This window comes from Cherax quadricarinatus, chromosome 40, assembly GCF_038502225.1.
Source record: "Cherax quadricarinatus isolate ZL_2023a chromosome 40, ASM3850222v1, whole genome shotgun sequence".
Classification (NCBI taxonomy): Eukaryota; Metazoa; Arthropoda; class Malacostraca; order Decapoda; family Parastacidae; genus Cherax; species Cherax quadricarinatus.
The window spans coordinates 2880811-2902520 of NC_091331.1; the positions used below are offsets into that span (position 1 = coordinate 2880811).

A 21710-nucleotide genomic window follows, 5' to 3' on the forward strand; every position below is an offset into this window, starting at 1 on the left:
ACTCATCCACAACTCTATTACCAAACCAGTGCTTTCCTATATCCTTCCTGAATCTGAATTTTTCCAGCTTGAAACCATTGCTGCGAGTCCTGTCTTGGCTGGAAATTTTCAGCACGCTATTTACATCCCCTTTATTTATTCCTGTTTTACATTTATACACCTCGATCATATCATCCCTAATTCTACGCCTTTCGAGAGAGTGCAGATGTGTCTATATATATATATATATATATATATATATATATATATATATATATATATATATATATATATATATATATATCCTCCAGTTATACTTAATACATGGTTCATCTGTTCGGAATTGGTTGAGAATGTTGATGTTTTAATTAATGACTGTATGACCGAAATGTGTGTAGTAACACCATTACACCCACCGCCACCACCATTACCATTATCACCAACACCGCAACCATCAGTACACCACCACCACCGCCGCCGCCGCCGCCGCCACCGCCGCCGCCGCCGCCGCCGCCGCCGCCACCGCCGCCGCCACCACCGCCACCACCACCACCACCACTATTAAGTCTAGAGGTATATTATCAAAGTAAATTAAATCACAGCAATCAAAATAAAATCAATCTCTCGAGTTCAATATTATTGTGCTGAAAGCACATATCACATTTATAATTCTTAAGTACCGTCAGGTACATTAACATTTAATAAGATATTACAAATATGTACAAGTGTGTGTATGCGTGTAAGTGCTCTTAAGTAGTTAGCTATGTCTCAAGACTCGAATAAGACTTAAACAAGTGACTGACAAAGTCCTCAAATAAACTAACTTCTTGACCGACTGGCAACCCGAACAGTCTGCTTGAACAACAAAGAATGCTAAGCCCAATAGCAATGCAATATCAAGCGACTGCGACACAGAATCAGGAACAAGGAGATAATATAACGACACTAAGTAGGGACCATCTGCAGATCCTCCACAAAAGTTACAAAACTCCCATACTACTGAATCTATGTTCAGCATAGGAAAAACGCGACTGTGACAATACACAGAAACCAGTACAAAATTAGGTCAGAAGCTATAGCTAAGGACCTGAGATGTTCAGAGTGTCAATGTGACACACAACCTCAGTACAACGTCGAAAATCACAAAGTCTATACAATGTTCTGTGAACAAAGTTCTACAGAACTAACAAGAATAATGAGACAGACAATCTGTCCAACCACCAAGCGAGTCTCCAGCAGACTGAAAACTTCACGAGAGGTGAGGACACCCCCCCCTCGATCACGTGATAGCCCCGTGGACAGCGCAGCTCAGAAGCCGGCAGTATAACGAGCGACAAGCGATAATTACAGTAGTTTGACAATCAAGACTAACTGAGCACACATGTACATCCTAACAACATAAGCTACGTCAAATAACAATATAAGGCAATACATTTGCGATTTAGCTATTATCGCAAATATAAGCAATATAAAATTATATGAAAAGGTAATATACATTATATATATATATACATATATATATATACATATATATATATATATATATATATATATATATATATATATATACATAATAGTCATTGTAACCCATTCAGGGGTTGCAACAACCACCACCACCACCACCACCACCACCACCACCACCACCACATTACTGATAACATACTGAACGGGGGACAGGAAAATGAGTCTAATATTAGACTAGTTGTGTGGCTCAACACGGCTGGTACAGTCCTGCCTTGTCTTCCTCTAATTAACGTGGAGTAGAGGGTGATTATGCAGACACATGGAGCATACACCAGCTTATTTTCTCATTAACCTGGAGCATACACCAGCTTATCATTAACCTGGAGCACACACCAGCTTATCATTAACCTGGAGCATACACCAGCTTATCATTAACCTGGAGCATACACCAGCTTATCATTAACCTGGAGCACACACCAGCTTATCATTAACCTGGAGCATACACCAGTTTATTATTAACCTGGAGCATACACCAGTTTATTATTAACCTGGAGCATACACCAGTTTATTATTAACCTGGAGCATACACCAGCTTATCATTAACCTGGAGCACACACCAGCTTATCATTAATTTGGAGCACACCCCAGCTTATCATTAACCTGGAGCACACATCAACTTATCATTAACCTGGAGCACACCCTAGCTTATCATTAACCTGGAGCACACACCAGCTTATCATTAACCTGGAGCACACACCAGCTTATCATTAACCTGGAGCATACACCAGCTTCTCATTAACCTGGAGCATACACCAGCTTATCATTAATTTGGAGCACACACCAGCTTATCATTAATTTGGAGCACACCCCAGCTTATCATTAACCTGGAGCACACATCAACTTATCATTAACCTGGAGCATACACCAGCTTCTCATTAACCTGGAGCACACCCCAGCTTATCATTAACGTGGAGCACACACCAGCTTATCATTAACCTGGAGCATACCCCAGCTTCTCATTAACCTGGAGCACACACCAGCTTATCATTAACCTGGAGCACACACCAGCTTCTCATTAACCTGGAGCACACACCAGCTTATCATTAACGTGGAGCACACACCAGCTTATCATTAACCTGGAGCATACCCCAGCTTCTCATTAACCTGGAGCACACACCAGCTTATCATTAACCTGGAGCACACACCAGCTTCTCATTAACCTGGAGCACACACTAGCTTCTCATTAACCTGGAGCACACACCAGCTTATCATTAACCTGGAGCACACACCAGCTTATCATTAACCTGGAGCACACACCAGCTTATCATTAACCTGGAGCACACACCAGCTTATCATTAACCTGGAGCACACACCAGCTTATCATTAACCTGGAGCACACACCAGCTTATCATTAACCTGGAGCACACACCAGCTTATCATTAACCTGGAGCACACACCAGCTTATCATTAACCTGGAGCACACACCAGCTTATCATTAACCTGGAGCACACACGAGCTTATCATTAACCTGGAGCACACACCAGCTTATCATTAACCTGGAGCACACACCAGCTTATCATTAACCTGGAGCACACACGAGCTTATCATTAACCTGGAGCACACACCAGCTTATCATTAACCTGGAGCACACACCAGCTTATCATTAACCTGGAGCACACACCAGCTTATCATTAACCTGGAGCACACACCAGCTTATCATTAACCTGGAGCACACGCCAGCTTATCATTAACCTGGAGCACACACCAGCTTACTTTCTCATTAATCTTATCTAAGTATATGCTACACTGCATCGTAGCTTATTTCGTTTTTACGCTAGGTAAATGTCAATCCCCCCTCCCCCCTCCCGAGAAAAACCGGTTCAGATTCACTACCGATTGCTCCCTAGGTAACATTTTTGTACTGGTATCGGGATCACTCAGTTTACGTAATGTAATGCTCGGGTACCTGGTACTCTCCAGTACATATTGACGTTGCAGAGAAATACTGCAGACACTAATTGACTGGGTAGAGCTCTGCATAGAATGAAACATGTCTTGATAAAGCTCTACACAGAGTGAACCATGTCTTGGTAAAGCTTTACACACAGTGAACTGTCTTGGTAAAGCTTTACACAGAGTGAAACGTGTCTTGGTAAAGCTTTACACAGAGTGAAACGTGTCTTGGTAAAGCTCTACACAGTGTGAAACATGTCTTGGTAAAGCTGTACACAGTGTGAAACATGTCTTGGTAAAGCTTTACACAGAGTGAACCATGTCTTGGTAAAGCTTTACACATAGTGAAACGTGTCTTGGTAAAGCTTTACACAGTGTGAAACGTGTCTTGGCAAAGCTCTACACAGTGTGAAACATGTCTTGGTAAAGCTGTACACAGTGTGAAACATGTCTTTGTAAAGCTTTACACAGAGTGAACCATGTCTTGGTAAAGCTTTACACAGAGTGAAACGTGTCTTGGTAAAGCTTTACACAGAGTGAAACGTGTCTTGGTAAAGCTCTACACAGTGTGAAACATGTCTTGGTAGAGCTCTACACAGAGCTAAACGTTGACTAAATTAAAAGCTCTTTTCGCATCTGTTTTGCTCTTGTTTGTTCTAGAATCCACTTTGTGGCAGTTGTAGTCTTGTCTGTTCCTCTTATCTCTTACCTCTTATGTTTACTCTTGTCTGTTCCTCTTATCTCTTATGTTTTACTCTGCTCCTCTCATCTCTTCACTCATATGTTATATCTTTTCTGCTTCTCTCATTTTTTCAGTCATATGTTAACTCAGTTTTAAATTAAGTTGGGAAAGTTTCCCGACTTTAAAAGTGCAGTTTGGAGGAACTTGCATTAATCTGTGTAGTGATTTAGGGAATGTGAAGTGCAGCTGATAACAAGGTTTTATTATTATTATTATTATTATTATTATTATTATTATTATTATATTTAAGTAATTGCTTGATTTTTATTCCTACCTGGAGGCTGTTTCAGGGGTCACCGCCCCCTAGGCTGATGTAAGAACCGTTGTTCTCTTGGTTCATGGGATATACATACGTATGAGGTATTATTCTCCATCCTAGTGGTGTATCTGGTGTTTATACACTGAGTTATGTCTTTCTGAAGTTTTCCTTTCATTAGGACAAATATACACTGCAGTAAACCTTTAAACACAAACACTATCCTCGCCTCCTTGTGAAGTAGAAATATTCTTTACTCCTACACTTTCATCTTAAATTTAATTCCAGAAATTCGAGAATGTAAGTTTTGTTTCTAGCTTAATTTATTCACAACGTTCACCAGTTTTTTTTTTACCTTCTTCAAATCGAGCTGATATCCCCTGTATTCAGCTCTCCCACACATCAACTATCTCTTTTACATTTAGCCGTAATGGGAAACGGATATTTATATGAAAAGTGTCGACCAAACTGGGAGCTCATCTCAGAGCAACATTTAGTGAGATTGGTCTTGCTGTAGCTAATACTTCAACCGAAGTATTGCAACCTTACCTTGTTGGAGATGGTACTTGCTGAAAGTATTCCATTTCCCGACGATCAGGTACCCTTTACGAGTGGGGAGAATTATCTCCATCGTCTCCGCCATTCAGAACCGGATCTGCGGTTGTGGCAAGAGAAGAGCTGCATCCCGTGTGACTTTGGAAGGAAGATCGGGGATCAAGAGGAAACTCCTGCTGTATTTGAAGACTAGGGTAGAATTACTCCTTCAGTGGTAACAGGAACTTTGTCTTTAATGTTCCCAGAAAATTAATGGGCACGTAAATTCCACCGTCTTCTAATAACATGTTCATTTTTCCACTATAATCTACCTTGTCCATAATTACTATCACATTTGCTTTGTTTGTTTCGTAAGGTGAAGTCCAGGATCTCTCCTTAATTCATGGTATAACTTAACAAATCTTTGATGACAATAGTGTTGTAGAGGTCTGAGTTTCGCTTATACCATGAATTAAGGAAAGATCCTGGACTTCACCTTACGAAACAGACAAAGCAAATGTGATAGTAATTATGGACAAGGTAGATTATAGTGGAAAACTGAACATGTTATTAGAAGACGGTGGAACTTACGTGCCTGTTAACGTGAGGAGGATTTTTCCGACTAATTACTCTCGGTGAGTGGGGTCGAATGTCTTTTATTGCACAGAGAAGAGGAATGCTGTAACAATGAATACATTATTGAAGAGGTCGATTACATTGTTTCCACGCTCACTTCACCCCAGTTGCTAATACAGTGGAACCTCAAAAATCGAACTGCTCCCAACACGACCAATTATGTAAGTGTATTTTTGTAAGTGCTTTTATAAGTGTATTTTTGAGGGTCTGAAATGGACTAATCTAATTTACATTATTCCTGATGGGAATAAATTCATTCGGTAAAGGCACTCGAACAGCCTTCTGGACCGAAGAAAGTTCGATATTTGAGGTTCCACTGTACCTGAGAACACGCCACAACTTAGACGCACGAGATGCACTCAACTTCGTAAACGCAGAGTCCAACAGAGAAACTGCAGCAGAAAATAACGTCCACTGTCGCCTACATACTCTCCGCCCCACTTTGTTCCATCCACTTATCTACCACCTGAGAATGAACCTTCTTCATCAGATTGTTCCGTCACCACAAGAAAGATGACATGGTCAACAAGACGTGTCAGCTTAAAGCTTGCATGGAAAACCAATGGAGGAATGAAGCCCTGAATGAAATTAACCAATGTTTATGATGTGGTTCAATGTATCAAGATGTGTATATATATATATGTTTACTTTCTATGCAATAAAAATATAAATATACTCAGCTATGTATAATTTTCCACCTGATATATACTCTACCAAACAACATGGAAACGATAATGGAAAAAGATGGAAAGATGTTAGAGTGATTGTGACCTGCTGAGAGGGCGTGGGTGGACGGGAACACCTGCTGAGAGGGCGTGGGTGGACGGGAACACCTGCTGAGAGGGCGTGGGTGGACGGGAACACCTGCTGAGAGGGCGTGGGTGGACGGGAACACCTGCTGAGAGGGCGTGGGTGGACGGGAACACCTGCTGAGAGGGCGTGGGTGGACGGGAACACTTGCTGAGAGGGCGTGGGTGGACGGGAACACCTGCTGAGAGGGCGTGGGTGGACGGGAACACCTGCTGAGAGGGCGTGGGTGGACGGGAACACCTGCTGAGAGGGCGTGGGTGGACGGGAACACCTGCTGAGAGGGCGTGGGTGGACGGGAACACCTGCTGAGAGGGCGTGGGTGGACGGGAACACCTGCTGAGAGGGCGTGGGTGGACGGGAACACCTGCTGAGAGGGCGTGGGTGGACGGGAACACTTGCTGAGAGGGCGTGGGTGGACGGGAACACCTGCTGAGAGGGCGTGGGTGGACGGGAACACCTGCTGAGAGGGCGTGGGTGGACGGGAACACTTGCTGAGAGGGCGTGGGTGGACGGGAACACCTGCTGAGAGGGCGTGGGTGGACGGGAACACCTGCTGAGAGGGCGTGGGTGGACGGGAACACCTGCTGAGAGGGCGTGGGTGGACGGGAACACCTGCTGAGAGGGCGTGGGTGGACGGGAACACCTGCTGAGAGGGCGTGGGTGGACGGGAACACCTGCTGAGAGGGCGTGGGTGGACGGGAACACCTGCTGAGAGGGCGTGGGTGGACGGGAACACTTGCTGAGAGGGCGTGGGTGGACGGGAACACCTGCTGAGAGAGTGTGGGTGGACGGAAACACCTGCTGAGAGGGCGTGGGTGGACGGGAACACCTGCTGAGAGAGTGTGGGTGGACGGGAACACCTGCTGAGAGAGTGTGGGTGGACGGGAACACCTGCTGAGAGGGCGTGGGTGGACGGGAACACCTGCTGAGAGAGTGTGGGTGGACGGGAACACCTGCTGAGAGAGTGTGGGTGGACGGGAACACCTGCTGAGAGGGCGTGGGTGGACGGGAACACCTGAGAGGGCGTGGGTGGACGGGAACACCTGCTGAGAGGGCGTGGGTGGACGGGAACACCTGCTGAGAGAGAGTGGGTGGACGGGAACACCTGCTGAGAGAGAGTGGGTGGACGGGAACACCTGCTGAGTGTGGGTGGACGGGAACACCTGCAGAGTGTGGGTGGACGGGAACACCTGCTGAGAGAGTGTGTGTGGACGGGAACACCTGCTGAGAGAGTGTTGGTGGACGGGAACACCTGCTGAGAGAGTGTTGGTGGACGGGAACACCTGCTGAGAGAGTGTGGGTGGACGGGAACACCTGCTGAGAGGGCGTGGGTGGACGAGAACACCTGCTGAGAGAGTGTGGGTGGACGGGAACACCTGCTGAGAGGGCGTGGGTGGACGGGAACACCTGCTGAGAGAGTGTGAGAGGACGGGAACACCTGCTGAGAGAGTGTGGGTGGACGGGAACACCTGCTGAGAGAGTGTGGGTGGACGGGAACACCTGCTGAGAGAGTGTGGGTGGACGGGAACACCTGCTGAGAGAGTGTGGGTGGACGGGAACACCTGCTGAGAGGGCGTGGGTGGACGAGAACACCTGCTGAGAGGGCGTGGGTAGACGGGAACACCTGCTGAGAGGGCGTGGGTGGACGAGAACACCTGCTGAGAGGGCGTGGGTAGACGGGAACACCTGCTGAGAGGGCGTGGGTGGACGGGAGCACCTGCTGAGAGAGTGTGAGTGGACGGGAACACCTGCTGAGAGGGCGTGGATGGACGGGAACACCTACTGAGATGGGTGTGGGTGGACGGGAACACCTGCTGAGAGGGCGTGGGTGTACGGGAACACCTGCTGAGAGGGTGTGAGTGGACGGGAACACCTGCTGAGAGGGCGTGGATGGACGGGAACACCTACTGAGATGGGTGTGGGTGGACGGGAACACCTGCTGAGAGGGCGTGGGTGTACGGGAACACCTGCTGAGATGGGTGTGGGTGGACGGGAATACCTGCTGAGAGGGCGTGGATGGACGGGAACACCTACTGAGATGGGTGTGGGTGGACGGGAACACCTGCTGAGAGGGCGTGGGTGTACGGGAACACCTGCTGAGAGGGCGTGGGTGTACGGGAACACCTGCTGAGAGGGCGTGGGTGTACGGGAACACCTGCTGAGAGGGCGTGGACGGGAACACCTGCTGAGAGGCGTGGGTGGACGGGAACACCTGCTGAGAGGGCGTGGGTGGACGGAACACCTGCTGAGATGGGTGTGGGTGGACGGGAACACCTGAGAGGCGTGGGTGGACGGGAACACCTGCTGAGATGGGTGTGGGTGGACGGGAACACCTGCTGAGATTGGTGTGGGTGGATGGGAACACCTGCTGAGAGGCGTGGGTGTACGGGAACACCTACTGAGATGGGTGTGGGTGGACGGGAACACCTGCTGAGAGGCGTGGGTGTACGGGAACACCTACTGAGGTGGTTGTGGGTGGACGGGAACACCTGCTGAGAGGGTTTGGATGGACGGGAACACCTACTGAGATGGGTGTGGGTGGATGGGAACACCTGCTGAGAGGCGTGGGTGTACGGGAACACCTACTGAGTTGGGTGTGGGTGGACGGGAACACCTGCTGAGAGGCGTGGGTGTAGGGGAACACCTACTGAGGTGGTTGTGGGTGGACGGGAACACCTGCTGAGAGGGGTGTGGGTGGACGGGCACACCTGGTGTGAGGGGGTGTGAGTGGACGGATACACCTGCTGAGAGGGGTGTGGGTGTACTGGAACACCTGCTGAGAGGGGTGCGGGTGTACGAAAGCACCTGCTACCTGGAGTCTCCCTGGAGGGTATTCCTGGGATCAGTGCCCCCGCGGCCCGGTCTACGACCAGGCCTCCCGGTGGATCAGGGCCTGATCAACCAGGCTGTTACTGCTGGCGGCACGTAGTCCAACGTACGAACCACAGCCCGGCTGATCCGGCACCGACTTCAAGTATCTGTCCAGCTCCCTCTTGAGGGCAGCCAGGGGCCTATCGGTAATTCCCCTTATGCTTGGTGGGAGGCAGTTGAACAGTCTTGGGCCCCGGACACTTATGGTGTTTTCTCTTAGTGTACCAATGGCGCCCCTACTTTTCATTGGGCGCATTTTGCATCGCCTTCCCAGTCTTACTTTCGTGGGGAGTGATTTCTGTTTGCAGATTCGGAGCCATTCCTTCTAGGATTTTCCAAGTGTAGATTATGATTCTCTCTCCTGCGTTCCAGCGAGTACAAGTCAAGTGCTTCCAAGCGTTCCCAGTAGTTGAGGTGTTTGATGGAACTTATATGTGCAGTAAAGGTTCTTTGTACACTCTCGATCTGCAATTTCACCTGCTTTGAATAGAGATGTTAATGTACAGCAATATTCCAGCCTAGAGAGAACAAGTGATTTGAAAAGAATCATCATTGGCTGGGCCTCTCTTGTTTTGAACGCTCTCATTATCCATCCTACCTGAAAACTCTAGAACTGCAGACACATTCATCACCTTCAAAACTACCGTTAGAAAACATCTTATCTCCCTGATACACCCCGTCAACTAACTACATAAAAACAACCTGGTGGTTCACACTTACTCTCTCACTCACCCATTTGACTATAAGCGCAGAAATACGTATCTTAATCTTGAAATAATGATTCCTAACTAGTCACAAGTTGCCTGTGATACTCCAATATAGAAACTATGTATTGTGCCAAAACAAAAGCATTCACACTGCTGAACTCACAAACTAGTATTTAGTCACTTAGTATTTAGTCAACTTACTCCACAATTTGTAATAATTTAGGGTTAAGAATTAATCTAAGTTTGCCCGAAATACCTAGCCATGCTAGGTGTTCTAGTGGCCCACTCTGTAATTAGCATTTTATTACATGTAAACCACACAATAACCAAAATCTGTAAACCTCGCATTGTAATCCTCATAGAGAATAAACTTTGATTTGATTTGATATAATTTTCTTTGCAGTTGTGATCGTGACACTGTTGTGATCCTTGAAAGTGAGATCCTCAGATATTACCGCTCCCAGGTCCCTTACATTATTTTTCCGCTCTATTGTATGGCCAGAGTTTGTAGTATACTCAGTTCTAGTTATTATCTCCTCCAGTTTTCCATAACGGAGTAGTTGGAATTTTTCCTCATTGAACATCATATTGTTTTCCGTTGCCCACTGGAAAACTTTGTTTATATCTTCTTGGAGGTTAACCGCGTCCTCAGCAGATCCTAGTATCATCCGCAAAGGATGATACGGTGCTGTGGATTACATCTCTGTCTCTGTCTGATATGAGGATGAGGAACAGGATGGGGGCGACTACTGTGCCTTGTGGAACAAAGCTTTTCACTATGGCAGTTTCCGATTTAACTCTGTTGACCACTACTCTTTGTGTTCGATTGGTTAGAAAGCTGTTAGAAAGTTGAAGATCCATCTCCCCACTTTGCCAGTTATTTCTTTAGCACGTATTTTGTGCGCTATTATGCCATGATCGCACTTGTCAAAGGCTTTTGTATAGTCTGTGTATATTACATCTGTATTCTGTTTTTTCCCAGTGCATCCAAGACCATATCATAGTGACCCAGTAGTTGCGAGAGGCAGGAGCGATCTGCTCTGAACCCATGTTGCCCTGGATTGTGCAGTTTTTGGGAATCTAAGTGGTTTGCAATCATGCTTCTTAGCACTCTTTCAAAGATTTTTATGATTTGGGACGTTAGAGCTATTGGTCTATAGTTCTTAGCTAATGCTTTGCTGCCGCCTTTATGGAGTGGGGCTATATCCGTTGTTTGAAGTGACAGGAATTTTACCCATGTCTAAGCTCCTTCTCCATAGCATACTTAGGGCACGTGAAAGAGGTTTCTTGCAGTTCTTAATGAACACAGAGTTCCACGAGTCTGGGCCCGGGGCTGAGTGCATGGGCATGTTGTCAATGGCTTTTTCAAAGTCTGTCGGAGTTATGGTAATGTCGGAACTCTGGCATACATTGATGAAGTTTTGAGGCTCATTCATGAAGAAATCATTTGGATTGTCGATCTTCAGACTGATTAGTGGCACACTAAACACAGAGTCGTACTGGGATTTTAGTATCTCACTCGCTTCCTTGTTGTTATCTGTGTAGGTCCCATCTTGTCTAAGCAAGGGCCCGATACTAGATGTGAGGCGTGGGCGTGGGGTTTGGCGTGGCGTGGAGCGTGAGGCGTGGATGCACGGGAACACCTGCTGAGAGGGGTGTGAGTGGACGGGAACACCTGTGGCGTAAATATTTCTAATTGATGCCAACAAATGATTTAAAAATGACACAAGCAAACACCTGGATATATTTATTGAAAAATGTTTCGATCATTTCGTTTGATAATGTGTGTTCATGTGTCTTTTTGGGAAGAGGTGTGCGTGTGTGTCTGCAAATGAACAGCCATGCCGTCCTTAGGAGGCGGCAAGAGTCACTTACCAAAGTGGTTCTGCCAGACTATCTTTCTCACACCATATACCACTACTGCCTTCACATCCTCCTGCTGGGCTTGTGATCTACAGGGTTACCTTTATTGAATCATTGAGGTAAAAGGCCTCTTGATGCTGGTGAGGGTTCTTGATCCAAGGAAGTTGGCTCTTTCCTCCCTTGAATCGAAGCTAATTTTCCCCCATTCACTCAGGCGCCGTTTGACCCTTAAGGATTTAGCATTTGCTCCTAAATAAAGGGGCTGGGCTTACTGGATACGGAGATGCCTTTCTCTGATCAGTGAAGTAGAGGAGGCTGGGCTTAAGAGATATGGGGATACTTATCTCTGCGCAGTGGCAGCAACGCTTATGGTTGTTATATTTAGGGATAAGTATTAAACCTGAGGGATGGGAGGTAATCACCAGTTGTTTACACCAAGAACAGCTCACCAGGGCCAAGGCAGCCTTCCGGTTGAAGACTTCACGAGGCGTGAGGACAATTTACCAACTATCGCAGTGACTACTCTTGTAGCTAATAACTCTGTTATCTTTGCTGGGTACTTCTACTCTATATTTAAATTATGCAGTTAGCTTATGTTCCTTTGTATTTCAGCTTCTCGCATATTTATGCCTGCCTGCCTGCCTGCCTGCCTGCCTGCCTGCCTGCCTGCCTGCCTGCCTGCCTGCCTGCCTGCCTGCTTGACAGACTGCCTGCCTGCCTGCCTGCTTGACAGACTGCCTACCTGCCTGCCTGCCTGCCTGCCTGCCTGCCTGCCTGCCTGCCTGCCTACCTGCCTGCCTGCCTGCCTGCCTGCCTGCCTACCTGCCTGCCTGCCTGCCTGCCTGCCTGCCTGCCTGCCTGCCTACCTGCCTGCCTGCCTGCCTGCCTGCCTGCCTACCTGCCTACCTGCCTACCTGCCTGCCTGCCTGCCTGCCTGCCTGCCTGCCTGCCTGCCTACCTGCCTGCCTGCCTGCCTGCCTACCTGCCTGCCTACCTGCCTGCCTGCCTGCCTGCCTGCCTGCCTGCCTGCCTGCCTGCCTGCCTACCTGCCTACCTGCCTGCCTGCCTGCTTACTTGACAGACTGACTGCCTTATTGATTGCCTTGACTGGCTGTCCATATTGTCTCCTTTTTAAATATTATGTTTATCATTCCTTAATGCAACTCTTGTCTTTTTTGCGTCTTGTCTTACCTCCTTCCCCGGACTGGTTGCTGTTTTTATCGTTTCTGTTTCTCCTATCATCTTCGTTACTTACTTTTTGTCGTGTGAATCTCCAGGGGAAGAGAGAGAGAGAGAGAGAGAGAGAGAGAGAGAGAGAGAGAGAGAGAGAGAGAGAGAGAGGGGGAGAGAGGGGGAAGGGAGGGAGGGATGGAGAGTGGATGAGTTTGAGGAAGGAAGTAAAAATGTCATTGGCAGAGTAAGAACCTTGGGCGGGTAATTAGTGTGAGGTTAATATAGCTGTGGTCACTTCTGGTGTGGACTTCTATTCCGTGCACTATCAGAGGCTAGTCCACGGAATAGAAGTGCTTGGCTGCCAGCTCTGAGGGCATGGATAGGAAGAGAAGGGGGAAGGGATGTTATCGTTGGAGGCAAGGGTTTGAGGGGAAGTGAGGGGTGTGTCTGGGTGGAGGAGGGGAAGGACGTGTCTGAATGGACAGAGAGAGGGGAAAAAACATGGCTGATTGGAAGGAGGAAGGGGTGTGATTGATTGGAAGGAAGGTGGGAGGGGTGTGGCTGATTGGAGGGAAGGAGGGAGAGGCGTGACAGAGTGGATGGAGACAGGAAGGGGCGTGGCTTGGTGGAAGGCAAGAGGGAGGGGGCGTGACTAGATGTAGAGGGAAAGGGGCGTGGCTAGATGTAGAGGGAAAGGGGCGTGGCCTGACATACTGTGTGATGATGGTGATGATAACATTGTTATCACGTCTAGTAGGTTGACTGCAGCAGCTGGTTGCCGTCACCCTCATCCATCCTCTTAAATCTACATGTTATTAAGCCAAGCAAGTTGTGTGCATGTGTTAGCTTGTATCAACTGTTTGATGGATGAAGACTTCATGGATAACCCTCCAGTCTCTTTTTTTTGGCCTTCCAGCCACCAGTCTTGAGGCTTCCAGCCACCTGTCTTGAGGCTTCCAGCCACCAGTCTTGAGGCTTCCAGCCGCTTGTCTTGAGGCTTCCAGTCGCCTGTCTTGTGGCTTCCAGCCACCTGTCTTGAGGCTTCCAGCCACCTGTCTTGAATCTTCCAGCCATCTGTCTTGAACCCTGTAGCCATCTGTCTTGAACCCTGTAGCCATCTGTCTTGAACCTTCCAGAATTGTCTTGAACATTCCAGAATGAACTTCAGGGTCTTGTAATTGCATGTCACAGGTGTATCAGGTGTCATAGCCACTAATGCTTAAAGCCTATTAATTAAAGTTAATTAATTGAAGCCTATTAATTATTCTATTGAGGGTTATGAAATAAAAAAAAGCGATTCAAAATGTCAACGAAACGGATAAATAAAATTTTAATTACAATATATACAAATAGAAAATAGAAGATATACAGTAAATAATTAATTTAAGTAAAAACGTAATAGTGTAGTCTAAGATAATAAGTAAAGTTGCTTTGTGCGGAACTATAAATCAAGAGTATCACTAAATCAAGTGACGGACTGGAAACAATAGGTAAGAGACTGGAAACAACAGGTAGGAGACTGGAAACAACAGGTAGGAGACTGGAAACAACAGGTAGGAGACTGGAAACAACAGGTATGAGACTGGAAACAACAGGTATGAGACTGGAAACAATAGGTAGGAGACTGGAAACAACAGGTAGGAGACTGGAAACAACAGGTAGGAGACTGGAAACAACATGTAGGAGACTGGAAACAATAGGTAGGAAACTGGAAACAACAGGTAGGAGACTGGAAACAGTAGGTATGTGACTGGAAACAACAGGTAGGAGACTGGAAACAACAGGTAGGAGACTGGAAACAACAGGTAGGAGACTGGAAACAACAGGTAGGAGACTGGAAACAACAGGTAGGAGACTGGAAACAATAGGTAGGAGACTGGAAACAGTAGGTAGGAGACTGGAAACAATAGGTATGTGACTGGAAACAACAGGTAGGAGACTGGAAACAACAGGTAGGAGACTGGAAACAACAGGTAGGAGACTGGAAACAACAGGTAGGAGACTGGAAACAACAGGTAGGAGACTGGAAACAACAGGTATGAGACTGGAAACAACAGGTAGGAGACTGGAAACAATAGGTAGGAGACTGGAAACAACAGGTAGGAGACTGGAAACAACAGGTAGGAGACTGGAAACAACATGTAGGAGACTGGAAACAATAGGTAGGAAACTGGAAACAACAGGTAGGAGACTGGAAACAACAGGTAGGAGACTGGAAACAACAGGTAGGAGACTGGAAACAACAGGTAGGAGACTGGAAACAACAGGTAGGAGACTGGAAACAACAGGTAGGAGACTGGAAACAATAGGTATGAGACTGGAAACAGTAGGTAGGAGACTGGAAACAATAGGTATGTGACTGGAAACAATAGGTAGGAGACTGGAAACAACAGGTAGGAGACTGGAAACAACAGGTAGGAGACTGGAAACAACAGGTAGGAGACTGGAAACAACAGGTAAGAGACTGGAAACAACAGGTAGGCCTGACTGCGATCTGTGGCGGCAAGAAATAGTGACCCAGTTTGCAAATACAGAATTAGGCATATTCGTCTCCAGAGGTGAACGTGGTCTGGCTATCATTTAAAGGGTCGATTTTCTGGTAGGTTGATTGATGGGGTTTAAGGGCTATCGAGTACACTAGGGTCATTTAGGCTGCGCGTAGCTTGTTAAAGCTGGACAAGAATGCCTTAAATCCCTGAAATAGGGATTAAAGTAAACTTTGAACACATGTACCCTGAGAGAACTACACCTCACCGTATATATATCCTGTGGCATTTTTTTTTTTGACTCCCTGGGGAGGAAGAAGGTAGTGCTCAACCCTCCCTTACTTTTATATATCTTAACTCTATAGTTGAGTAGTAAAATACGGCGATTTATGTAATACGACATGTATAGTTATATTTTCTTTAATATAATTAAAAACGAAGTTATTTCTTTATTATAATTAAAAATGAAGTTATTTAAAAAAAAAAAAAAAGTTAAACATCACAGAAGGCGTTGACGATCGTTGGTATTCAGTTTATAATCTAAAGTAAATGGCACAGTATGGGTGCATGTAAGTCTTGTATGGTAACCTGGGGGTGTACTAGCGTACGTGACACACGACGTGTGGTGGTCCTTGACAGACTTTCGCCACAACCCACGCAGATCCCATTAGCCAATGTGGTGTTTGCGCCAGGCGGTAAATACCAACACAGGATAAACATCATTATCTATTTCTTGGAAGCTTTACCGGAGTTTACTCTCTTACCACCACCACCACCACCACCGGCCACACCACAACTTCTTACTACTACCTCATCCCCACAACTAACCCCATCACCACCACAACCCTATCACCACCCCCACAATACCTTTACACCCACTTCTCACCACCAGTAAGACCACCTTCTTTCAACTTTTCATTATCACTATGAACCACCATTTACCCCAACAACTGCCACTCCTCACTGGCACTTCCAGTCACCACTGGCACTTTCAATCACCATCGGCACTTCCAATCGCCCCCCCTCTATATATCGCCCCTCACCACCATATCCATCTCTTATCACCATACTCCAGGTATCATCGCCCCCCCCCCCCCCCCCGCCATCCCTCATCTCCCATAACCACCTACATCCTTCCCATCTCCCATCAGCGTCAGCACCACTTCAACATATAAACACTCGGTGGAAATCATTGGTCGAGTATTGTGGCCACCAATATCTTTCTTGCAACACTTCCGGAGCTGGTTGTGTGTTATGCCTGTAGTGTCGGGGGGAAGGCAGTTAGCCGAAGACACTAGTCAATACCTCTCACATGTTCCCCTCTTCACAGGTATGTGACTAAAATGCAATATGCTGTTTTGCTTGGAGAAAAGTTCAAGCGTTTCCCCTGCCTTCTAACAGTCTTTTCATCTAATTTCTGTAGTCTACTACCATGATCACAATTCCTCGTCGTCCTGTGTCTGCGCTGCATCATGATGTGTATAGTGTGATCACTAAAAATATTTACACATGGCGTTGATAACAGACGTGAAAATGCAGAGATGACATTGTATGGTTTTTCTCTTTCATCTCACAACTCTTATGAGTGACGTTTAACTGTTACGTTTCATTACACCACGCTAACAACAATAACGAAACTGTGAGAAATAATAAGTAACGTAGATTTTCGGAGAGGAAACGTTAAACGACGTTTCGTTCGTTCCCTCTGCCAAGTATGCGTTGTTTGTGGGCTGCTGCAGCCACGGCATTGTAACTTTTATTCTTTATGGCAGACACAAAGGAAAAGAGTGCATATATATTTTTCGTGAAGCTCTGGATAATATATGAAGTGTTGTTAGCACGCCACCTTACATACAGCTGAAGGGTCCTTGAAATTAACGCTACACTATTATATATGATAACTGCATTGTTGGAGCAATAGATAGCTATGTTTCCCCTTTCATATTCCATCACACAGGATTGGTTACACACATGGGTAATGAAACGTTATAGTCTGGCCTTAGAGACCTGAAACTGAGGATAGCGTCAAGGATTACACTACTGCTTATGTAACTGCGGCAGCTTCAAAGGTTTCCTTCAAGCAGAGGTTAAGTTACTCTTACGAGGACACTTCCATCTCTGTGAAAGGGAAAGTGACAATGTTTGGGTATTGCTCCGTCTCGTTACATATGACTGGAACACAATCAGGCACGGAGAAAATGCAGCGTACAGCCGTACATTATGCTGGTTATAACAGTGTTTCCATAAGGTCGAGTCAGCCTTCCGTATTAGTGTTTGTTGCAGTGCTGCTGCTGATTATGATAATGCTGCTGCTGCCGATGCTGCTATCCTGGCGTCCGTCTTGTTGGTGTTAGTGGTAGTAGTGGTGGTAAGGGTGAGGATATTATTATGACAGCGACTACTTCGGCATTTGTGGGTTTGCTGTCAGTTCCTGCTCCCGCTGCTTTTATACCTGTGTTCCTGACGGTGCCATGTCTGCGTTCTCTGCCGCTGCGGCCGTAGTGATGGCGAGGGCGAGGTCGTGTGGTGACAGCAGTGTGGGTGATGTTGGGTGCTGTTCCTCCTGTTCTTCCTGCTAATGTGACAGTGGGGATGGTGGGGTGGAAGGCGGGGGAGGTGATAGTAGGGCAAGTGGGTGCTGCCATGGTAACTGCTGCTGCTGCTGCTGGTCCACCGCTATTCATCTTCCTTTGTGGATCTCTGTCGCCTCGGGGAATATTGCTTCAACTCCATTCATTCTCTCGTCTTTCTCCTCTCTAGTTGCAAATACAGTAGACACTTCTTACAGTCTCTCTCTCTCTCTCTCTCTCTCTCTCTCTCTCTCTCTCTCTCTCTCTCTCTCTCTCTCTCTCTCTCTCTCTCTCTCTCTCTCTCTGCGCACCGTGATGTTCACCTTGCAGTATCTTCTTTACTGAGAGCCTCGTAGCAGTCACGGTCTTTGTCTAGCTCTTCACCCACATCTGCCTTTTACCTTAGACTCCCTCATCTTGCCTCTACCTAGGTGCTTCTCATCGCCTAAGTCACACCTCCCCCCCCCCTTAAGCTTCCTATTACCTCCTGAGTACTGGCGAGTCTTTGATAGTTTTCTGTACGTATGTGTGTGTGTGTGTGTGTATATATATATATATATATATATATATTATATATATATATATATATATATATATATATATATATATATATATATATATATATATATATATATATATATATATATATATATATGCAATAAGATCACAGTAAACAGGTGATTTCAAAATATGCAAAACAACCACTCTGAAAGAATAGAGAAATTCCAAGCACTTTCGTGACTACTCACATTATCAAGGAACTATTTGAGTAGTCACGAAAGCGCTTGGAATTTCTCTATTCTTTCAGAGTGGTTGTTTTGCATATATATATATATATATATATATATATATATATATATATATATATATATATATATATATATATATATATATATATATATATATATATATATGATAGAGAGACAGACAGAGTCATCTGGCTATCATTGCACTGAAGGATTTTTATTCACTGTACTATTGCCATATTGTGTAACCTGGTGTTTGGAGATATAGTAAACTTTGGGTTGAAATATCCGCAGAGTTTTTTAATTCTGAAACAACTTTTAACAAGGAAATTTACAAGTGACTCACATTTTAGAGAGGAAACCTTAGACGACTTTTCGATTTATCCAGAATCATTATATGGTTAGTTGTGACTCCGTAATGATCCAGGAAAGACCGAAACGTCGTTTAATGTATTCTATACAAAATGTGGCGTAGTTGTGAACTGGTCCAGCCAGGGTACTGTAATTTTTAATTATCTTTCATGAGGAATATATGTTGAAAGTTAGCTCCTGCTCCTGGGCCCTGCTTCTCCAATACTGGAGTAATAAGATGGTAACCATACACGGTGGGATTATCTCACGCTTAAACCAGGCGTCTCTCGAGAGCACTTAACCACATGATACTGTGTAACACCAGATTGAGTTCTATATATCTCCAGCTTGTGTGTGTGTGTGTGTGTGTGAGAGAGAGAGAGAGAGAGAGAGCGAGAGAGAGAGAGAGCGAGAGAGAGAGAGAGCGAGAGAGAGAGAGAGAGAGCGAGAGAGAGAGAGAGAGAGAGAGAGTGAGACAGTGTTGTGTTTCCTAACGTATTGTTTACCCTTGTACAGGTTAATGAGATGCGGGAGTGAGTGTGGCAGCGGTGTGGAGCAGCTTGCTACTGACCGTATATGACGTCACTACTGCCGCTACCCACTCACACTTCATTATGTAGATGGTAAGTTACTTACTAGTACTTCGTCACTGGTACTTCGTCACTAGTACTTCGCAAGTACTTCTTCACTGGCACTTCTTCACTGGTACTTCCCTAGCACTTCTTCACTGGTACTTCACTAGTAATTCTTCACTAGTACTTCACTAGCACTTCTTCACTAGTACTTCACTAGCACTTCTTCACTGGTACTTCCCTAGCACTTCTTCACTGGTACTTCACTAGTAATTCTTCACTAGTACTTCACTAGCACTTCTTCACTAGTACTTCACTAGCACTTCTTCACTGGTACTTCACTAGCACTTCTTCACTGGTACTTCACTAGCACTTCTTCACTGGTACTTCACTAGCACTTCTTCACTGGTACTTCACTAACACTTCTTCACTGGTACTTCACTAGCACTTCTTCACTAGTACTTCACTAGCACTTCTTCACTAGTACTTCACTAGCACTTCTTCACTGGTACTTCACTAGCACTTCTTCACTGGTACTTCACTAGCACTTCTTCACTGGTACTTCACTAGCACTTCTTCACTGGTACTTCCCTTGTACTTCTTCACTGGTACTTCACTAGCACTTCTTCACTGGTACTTCCCTAGTACTTCTTCACTGGTACTTCACTAGCACTTCTTCACTGGTACTTCACTAGCACTTCTTCACTGGTACTTCCCTAGTACTTCTTCACTGGTACTTCACTAGCACTTCACTAGTAATTCTTCACTAGTACTTCACTAGCACTTCTTCACTGGTACTTCACTAGCACACTACTAGTACTTCTTCACTGGTACTTCACTAGCACTTCTTCACTAGAACTTCACTAGCACTTCTTCACTGGTACTTCACTAGCACTTCTTCACTAGCACTTCACTAGCACTTCTTCACTGGTACTTCACTAGCACTTTACTAGTACTTCTTCACTAGCACTTCACTAGTACTTCTTTACTAGCACTTCTTCACTGGTACTTCACTAGCACTTTACTAGTACTTCTTCACTAGCACTTCACTAGTACTTCTTCACTAGCACTTCACTGGTACTTCACTAGCACTTCTTCACTAGTACTTCACTGGTACTTCACTAGCACCTCTTCACTAGCACTTCTTCACTAGTACTTCACTAGCACTTCTTCACTAGCACTTCTTCACTGGTACTTCACTAGCACTTCACTAGCACTTCTTCACTAGTACTTCACTGGTACTTCACTAGCACTTCTTCACTAGCACTTCACTAGTACTTCACTAGCACTTCTTCACTGGTACTTCACTAGCACTTCTTCACTGGTACTTCACTAGCACTTCTTCACTAGCACTTCTTCACTAGTACTTCACTAGCACTTCTTCACTAGCACTTCACTGGTACTTCACTAGCACTTCTTCACTAGTACTTCACTAGCACTTCTTCACTGGTACTTCACTAGCACTTCACTAGTACTTCACTAGCACTTCTTCACTGGTACTTCACTAGCACTTCTTCACTAGCATTTCTTCACTAGCACTTCACTGGTACTTCACTAGTAATTCTTCACTAGCACTTCTTCACTGGTACTTCACTAGCACTTCTTCACTAGTACTTCTTCACTAGCATTTCTTCACTAGTACTTCACTAGTACTTCACTAGCACTTCTTCACTAGCACTTCACTAGCATTTCTTCACTAGTACTTCACTAGTACTTCACTAGCACTTCTTCACTAGCACTTCACTAGCATTTCTTCACTAGTACTTCACTAGTACTTCACTAGCACTTCTTCACTAGCACTTCACTAGCATTTCTTCACTAGTACTTCACTAGTACTTCACTAGCACTTCACTGGTACTTCACTAGTAATTCTTCACTAGCACTTCTTCACTGGTACTTCACTAGCACTTCTTCACTAGTACTTCACTAGCACCTCTTCACTAGCACTTCTTCACTAGTACTTCACTAGCACTTCTTCACTAGCACTTCTTCACTGG

The 21710-nt window shown here is 45.7% G+C and overlaps 1 protein-coding gene across 16 annotated transcripts in view; it reads left to right on the top strand.

Annotated features, from left to right (window-relative positions):
- The window catches only part of LOC128687353 (cAMP-regulated phosphoprotein 21), a 369078-nt gene that overhangs the window by 132172 nt on the left and 215196 nt on the right, over positions 1-21710 (top strand). For all 16 annotated transcript variants that reach the window (XR_011392951.1, XR_011392952.1, XM_070092616.1 and 13 more), the window contains exon 2: positions 19658-19764. The gene's annotated coding sequence lies outside the window, so the exon portion shown is untranslated. The remainder of the gene's footprint in view (positions 1-19657; positions 19765-21710) is intronic.